This window comes from Stenella coeruleoalba (assembly GCF_951394435.1).
Source record: "Stenella coeruleoalba genome assembly, chromosome: 2".
Taxonomy (NCBI): Eukaryota; Metazoa; Chordata; class Mammalia; order Artiodactyla; family Delphinidae; genus Stenella; species Stenella coeruleoalba.
Window position 1 is genome coordinate 36587889 of NC_137147.1, and position 8079 is coordinate 36595967.

Here is an 8079-nt window from a genome sequence, read left to right on the forward strand (position 1 = left end):
CCCAAAATGTCAGTAGTGCCGAGATAGGCTACTCCTGGTCTAGAAGGGCAAAGTAAGTTTTATGAGGATTGTTAAGAGCTAAAGGATACAAAACTTAAATTTAGCGATTTTTGTCCCAGTCATCTTTGAAGTTAATACAGTTCTTATGGAGTATGAGAGGTGTTTGTTCAGAATTAAATTTCTATCTGTATTCACTTTTATGCCATCTTTTCAAAGGTACAAAATGTGATTATTAAAAATCATAGATGTATTAAGCAACAAGACAGTTTTAAGTCTGTTCATATAACCTTTGAACTAAACAATTGTGTCTATAATAAGGTCTCTCTGAAATTAAAATGTGATCGTAGTTTGTAATTTGTGTAAATATTTAATCTGGCCAAAAGGTGGCACCAGTGTACCTTTTAAAAGTCTATTTTACATTATGCTCAAATTTGGCATCACTGTTTGCTTAATTCACATATATTTAATACTTAGCTATTCCTGAATCTTGCTTCACTTTATAGAGTCATGACTAATGAGAATCTTCCTTGAATCCCATAATATATTAGGTACTGAAATATACTGACATCCCTCTTTGATCAAGATGCTTCCAATTTACCTGTACAGCAGCAGATAACTTTTTAAAATATCACATTTAGTGTGCTTGTTATATCAAGCATTTCTGAGGATTCTTGTAAGTCTTTAACATTAAGTCTTCAGAATTTTAGTCTCAATCACATTTGTTCTTCTAATCAGACATCAGACTCAGTTTTTGGTGTTCTACCTGGTCAAGAGATAAATCCAGGGACATTTGAGTAAATACTCCCTAGTTTCTTACCTCTTGCTTCTTTTCTTCATAGCCACAACCTCGGAGTTTGGCCTGTATATTATTTTCTGAAATTTACTTTCTCTTTCAACTGTGATTCAACAACTGGCTTTCTAAGCTGCTGTTCCTTATCCTTTTCTTCCCTCACTTCCTTCCACCAGTTTCATTCTCCGAGACGGCTGAGACATTCTCTAATAGAGTTCTTGTACCTTCCAATACTGAGTGAATACAGGCTACCCTTTCCTCCCCATAATTTCTGCTTACAATTTACTATTAATATTATCCTAGGACTTTGTACCTCATCACCAAATGCTTCTCTTAAATTTATTTTACAACTGATTAGCCAACTTGGGCTTGGGCAACTTGGGAGAATGAACCTGCTTCCTCCCAGATAAATTCTCTTCCAGTATTTATATAATGTTGAAACTTTTTTCATTGAAACAACTTGGTGATATTGTATCAAAATAATGGAAATAAAGGATCTTCCCTTAAGCTGTTAGAAAACCTTGGTGTCCTTTTATGTCAGAAATCTGAAGGAATAGCAGTGCTCTGGGAGAGCTTCTCTGCACAACTGAACTGGTCCTTGCTCTCTTGGGAGCTGGGGGAGAGGCTTGTGCAGGAAGGAGGCCTGGGAAGGAGGCCTTCATCAGCTGCAGTTGTTATCCATTGTCTGATCTATGCTATTACTGAATTTCAGGAAGGTTCATGTTAGATTTTTGTGGACCAAACAGGCCTTTGAGGAATGAGATCTTGTGAATTTAGCTCTGCCGCATTTTTCTGTAGTGGAAGCCATATGGTACTTAGTCCAAACCATATGTAGGAAAGTACCTAATTGAAAAAAAAAATTTTTTTTTGGTTTCTGGCATTTGTACTAAGTGCCTTGTAGGGAGGAAAATCTAAAGAACCTATGGTGGTTCTATAGGAAAAGGATACATTTGCAAAGATAACGGAAAAGATTTTAAAATGCAGACCAAAGATTCCAGTGGGGTGAGTCTCAAAAGATTTTTTTACTGGACCAGTTCTCATTTCCCAACATTGCCCTTCTTTCACATATGTGCATAGTCTGCTGTGAGCTCGGTGGTACCTGTCCTCTCTTTCTATCACAACATTTTAAAGTGTGGGAGGAAAGGCATATAAATGGAAGGCTCCTTTTTAAAATTTAAAACATTTCCTGTTTCACTGTTAACATCACCAGTTTTGCAGATCTCTCAAACTGGTGGTTATGTTCAGACCCACCACATAGAGCCATGCAAATTATGCACAATAAACTCTAGGGGGCGTCACTCACCAAATGCGTGCTTCTGGAGTTGGGCTGTATAGTTTGAACAGCTGTGCAAGGCAGCCGTGCCTTTCCTTATCCTGGGTTAAATGTTGAGTCTAAGAAGCCCTTATTTTGAATTTCTGCAGCAAGTAGCAGTTTTCACTGATGCAGCCAGGAAATTATATTAAACTAAAATACACAGGTGGTATAAAGAACAATGAAATCAGAATAAGAAAAAATGAATACTCCCTCGGTGACACAACTATGTGTTTGTCAAAATGTGTAGAACTGTGCACTAAAAAGGGCGTATTTTACTGTATGTAAATTGTACCTTAATGAAAAAAGGTTAAGACCACCCAGATAAATATAGAAAGTCTTGGAGCTTAATGAGCCATGATGATTATCATTCACTTTTAATCCTTCCATAGGTCAGAAAAAAACACCAGCCAGATATTGAGTATAGAGAAGAAAACCCATGAAACTAAAAAGGTAATTCTGAAATTCACTCTGAAATAAGCCAAATTACTGATAAGGCTGTTTGTGGCACATCTGAAAGGTTGACTTTTTTTCACCTGAATTGAATAGTGAGCGACCAATTATTTTGGCATTCCGTGCATGTTAGCCTTCACAGACTACAAGAAGAGTTCTAACCAGTTATTTTGATCAGGGGGATAGAAATACTCTAGTTAAGTTTTGGGTTTTTAAAAATAAATTAATTTTATTTATTTTTGGCAGTGTTGGGTCTTCGTTGCTGCATGGGGGCTTTCTCTAGTTGCAGCGAGCGAGGGCTACTCGTTGCAGTGCGCGTGCTTCTCATTGCGGTGGCTTCTCTTGTTGTGGAGCACCGGCTAGGTGTGCGGGCTTCAGTAGTTGTGGCACGAGGGCTCAGTAGTTGTGGCTTGCGGGTTCTAGAGCGCAGGCTTAGCAGTTGTGGCACACGGGCTTAGTTGCTCTGTGGCATGTGGGATCTTCCTGGACCAGGGATTGAACCTGTGTCCCCTGCATTGGCAAGCAGATTCTTAACCACTGCGCCACCAGGGAAGTCCTCTAGTTAAGTTTTTATACCACAAATGGCTATTCCACACGGAACCTCTGCATTGTAATTTATATATGAGGATATTTGATTGGTTTGAGCATGCATGCCTGTAGCTGCATTACTCTTACCTGTGACTGATCACAGATATGGTCCAGAGACCCACTTGTAGCTATACTGACTGGACCTTCCTGTGTTCTGAAGGTACAGATGTCAAAGTAGGGATTTGGGAATAAAAGGTTTGAGTACAAGTGTACAAATGACTGCATCTGCTTTTGTGTCACCCTGTGCTCCCTATCTCCCAGGAATATGGAATTGGAAGGCCTGTTTTTTATGGCAACAAGTATAGCTGTGAAAAGTGTAGGAAAGGCTTAATCTCTGCTCTATAATTGCACTGTCATAAATATCAAGATAAGGCCAAAAGTCCTATTTGAGTCTAGCCACGAAACAAATTGTGAGGAAAGTGCGTCTCGTCTTGCTAACATGCAGAAACTGCTGGACACCACTACCATTGCTATTATGATAGTTTGGAATTTACAGAGACAGTTTTTTTATTTTTTTATTTTTTTTAATTTTTTTTACAGAGACAGTTTTAAGTTTGGGAGTTTCCCAACCTAGGAGCCACCATCCTCCCCTCACGTAGGTTTTCCTTAATTGTTCGTAGTGTCTGTGCCCAGCTTTGCTGAGGATTTTCTGTGAATGTATAGTGTGCTCATGTACATATATACATATACTTGCTTTTTTCCCTAAGTTCAGGAACTTAGCCTCCAGTGATCTCAAGCTTCAGGGAAAAAAAGAAAGGTATGTACTTCTCCAAGGGATTGGGAACTCCAGAATTCAGCGTTAAGGGCAGAATTGCCTGAGAGGACAAGTGTTGCAAAAGGTTATGTACTTTTCTCTTAAATTAGAAAGATGTGATTTAATAAAATTTTTTAAATTCTGCAAAGTGTGAAATATTAAATACCCTATGTACAGTGTACCTTAACAAGACATTTTATTTTGGAACAAAGTTTAGTTTTAGGACTTTTAAGACGCTATCAAGTTTAAATTGGTCCCAAGATTTGGAAAGCACATTCTTTCATAGTGCCTATTTACTGTCAATGGGCTGTGCTTAAGAAAAAAACAGGGTTGCTGATGTTAAGGGAAGAAAATCAGTGTCTTAATAAACACAGAACTTTTGAAACACCCAGCTTTAGCAGGCACCATCTGAATAAGCATTTCCACATAAAGATCGCTTAGTAATTTGGAAAACCATACAGATTATTACCAATTTATAGGTTAATACAGAAAAGACAACTAGTGACAATAGCAAGAGACAATGAAAACAAGTACACTTCTGTCAACTTCATAGATGGCATCAAAGTCAGAATTGCCCTTTAGATGGAATTATTTCAGTGAAATTGAATTCAAGTTCGAGGTGTTTGTGTTTCTCTTTGCTGGAGGTGGGCTCTTTTAGGGATGTCTTGTAAAGTTTGGCCAACACTCAGGAGAATAGAACTTTTGGTGGTACGAACTCAGTAGTTTCAGTGTGATCTTTATGGTTTTAGGAAATTAATGTACTATACCACGTTTCTCTTAAAAGATTTGGATAAATAAAATAAACATGAGCCAATATAACATTTATTTTGTATTAACAGTACATATATTAATTCAGGTTTGAAACCTTTTTTCTACAGAGTATGATTTCTTTAATATTCGCATCTGATCCACAATAATATAATACTAATTTTAATGAGAAATACAAATTGGAACTTCTGCTTTCATAATAGCTCATCCACTTAACATTTTTACAAAGAACTACTATAAATATGTAACATTATGCAGGCTTTTTTCTGCACCTGTTCACAAATCAGAAGGAATATACTTTTAAGCTATTTAGCAACCGAATGCTATCAAACTGCCCCTGTATTTATATGACCATCTCCTCATACCAGACAAAATGAATCTCTTTCTCTTTAGTCTCCATGCACTCACGATGCTGCATTACTGTGGTTCTTTGCCTTAACCCCTGTCCAAGTTTCAGCTGCTGCGGCTCCCTAGGTTGAGCTCTTCGAGGGCAGGGAGACTGTCCCCTTTATCAGTGTTTGGCATGTGTCATACCCAACACATGTTGAATAAATTGAATTTAATCTAAATTTAAGTAGTTTCTTTCTGTTAAATTTTTGTAACTAAGTAAGGATTACAAAAAAACTTCAAAAATGTGCCATAAAATGTACTACATATTGAAATTTTGAATTCTGTATAATGAGAAACTTCATGTTTGTGAAGCAATAAAACATCATAGGAATTTGAAACTAAGAAACGCTAAACCTTAAATGAGGATGTTTAAAAATGCAGAAAGGGCAGGCAGAAAAGTCCACCCCTAATGTATTGAGTATCAGGTGAAATTAGAAAGCAGACTTCACACATTTGAATAAAGTTGACATTAAAGGGGTATTTTCAAACAATGGATTCTAAAGCTTAATAATTATGTTAATTCTGCTGTAAATCCCCCCAAATTAATTATTAACTATAAAAAATAAGGCAACTTGAAGTTAGAAACTTATGGATGAAGTTAACTCTGGATTTTTTGCAGAAGCCAGATTCGACTGGTGCCCTCTCATGATCCATTATTTCTAAAAGCCTTTAGCTGGAAGGCTATTCACACATATTGGTGAAATAACGTAATCGCTCAGAAATAAATCAGAGTTTTTAAGACTTCATTAAATAGTAGACCAATTAAGATCACAAACTTCGTGCTGTCAAATGGATTATCTTCAAAGAAAATTATGCTGACAGCTTTTCTGAAGAACTCCATTTGTACCAAATGCTTATTGTTCCTTGAGGTGGAGGAGGTGGCAGGGAACATGATTCCTCTTTGAATGTTCTTCTGTTTTCTGCTACCTTTACTTAAATGTGACCAGGAACTATTTTTATATCCTATGAAGTACTTTGAGAAAATGTTAAGTGAATAGTGCTACACAAAATAGAGGAGGATTTTTGTATTCGCTTGTTGTAAAGCAAACTGAATAATACTTGAATCTTAAAAGGGGGAAGATAATGTGCTGAAGAAGTTACCTGATAAACCAACCAGCCTTGTAAAATCGAGTTCAAAGAGAAACTGAATCCCAGCTACTTAATAAATGTTCACTAAAAGCAGCATTTATACCACAGCAAATTTAAAGGAAAATTAATGTGGTGTTATTAAATTGCCTTTTAAGTGATATTTTAATATTGTCAAATGGATGTGAATTGAATAAGAACCTATTTATATTCATTTAATGTCTTGCATATAAGGTCAAATTGCTTAAAATAAATACCATTAAAATAAAAAAAATATTTTATGAGAAACTTCTAAGTCATCTGATTCCTAATTATTTCTATAACAACAAAACAATTTAGATCACCTTACAATTCATAGTAGTGGGATTTGGCCATGTAGCAGATATAATCAGATTGAGACCAATTAATTTCTGGAATCCTTTTTCAAACTGGATCCTACTTATTTAATTCACCAGATATTCTCAATAGAAAAGACTGAGGAGAAACCACTTAAGAATGAATGCAAATAGAGTACACATTTCATCACAAAAACTATCAATTATAATACATTCTAACCAAATATGTACCACACCACAGTGGAAAAAAAATAGAAACCTAGGACTACTTAGATAAAATGTTACTTTCTTAGAAGAATTTCATTACACATATTTACCTCACATTTTTAAAACTCCCAAATAAATATACCTGCACATTTCAAAATATTTTCAATAACTGGTAAATGCTATACTTTTTGCTTATTCATGAGAAATTACTAAAAATTTACAATGAAAGTATATGGCTTGAGCCATCCTTGCAGTAAATGAAGGCAGGATTCTTCGAAACACTGTTAAATGCACCAACTTTAATCAGTCTTTTTAAATTGCTCACTTTTAAATATGTAGTTGCTGGTAGCTGTCCAAGTCCATTAGCACCACATATAGTGAATTAAAAAGAGTTTTTAGGGAGGATGACTTAGCAGTCTTTTTTTAAAAAATGTTTAAAAATCATACAATTAAATGAAATTGATTTCTTGGGTCATGTTTTGAAAGATCCACTTTTCATCTTGTGAAACTGAAGGATTTTGGTAGCTTCCCTCTTCCTCCCACCGCCCCCCCCCCCCACGGTTATAAGCATGAAGGTAGGAAAATCTGGGGGAATACGGGGAATACATTTACACTTCAGCAAAGAATCTTGCTAATAATATCCATTATCTGGTTCAGTTCCAAAGTCAGATTAGGTTCTTCTGCCAGAGGTCTCAATATGTACTTACAGGAAGAAACAAAGATTCTATGGGACAAATTAGCACATACTTTCTGTATGCAATCCATAAATAATGCAGGAAGTCACCAGATCATTTGAAATCATCTAATGTACATTCTTTTCTCCAAGAATGTACAAATACCTTACAACTCAAGCAAAAGCTCTTCATTACTTCATCTACTTTCAGAGTGACACTGTCACTCAGTTTAGACAGTGGAGGACTGTACAATAGGAACCCTGACCTGTGAGGTACGGAAGTGGGTTGCAGTATTAGGGTCATTTCACACAAGGAAAGGTTGAAACAATTACTTATTTTTTCAAAAAATATGACAATCATTGAGATCGATGATTTAAATAACTGAATAAAATGCAAACAAGCCCTTCTCATTGTTATATTAAGTTCATTTTTTTTTTTTGTAAGGGACTAGTTGGACTAAAATTACTGATGAAAAAGTTTATTTTCAATATCCGTGTAAAATTTTTACTGGTGTCTCTCAACACATAGGCACAATGAAAGATGTATTTGGCTCATTCTTAGCCAAGCATGAATATTTTCACTAAATTATTATGATTTCCTATGACTTTTACTGCCAGGTTTGCTTTGAGTCCACTCTCCCCTCTTTGAGGAGAGATTGATGAAGACAGTCTCCAGAGATTTAATCTTGCAAGACGAATCGTGTGTTATATGTGGTAATTTGT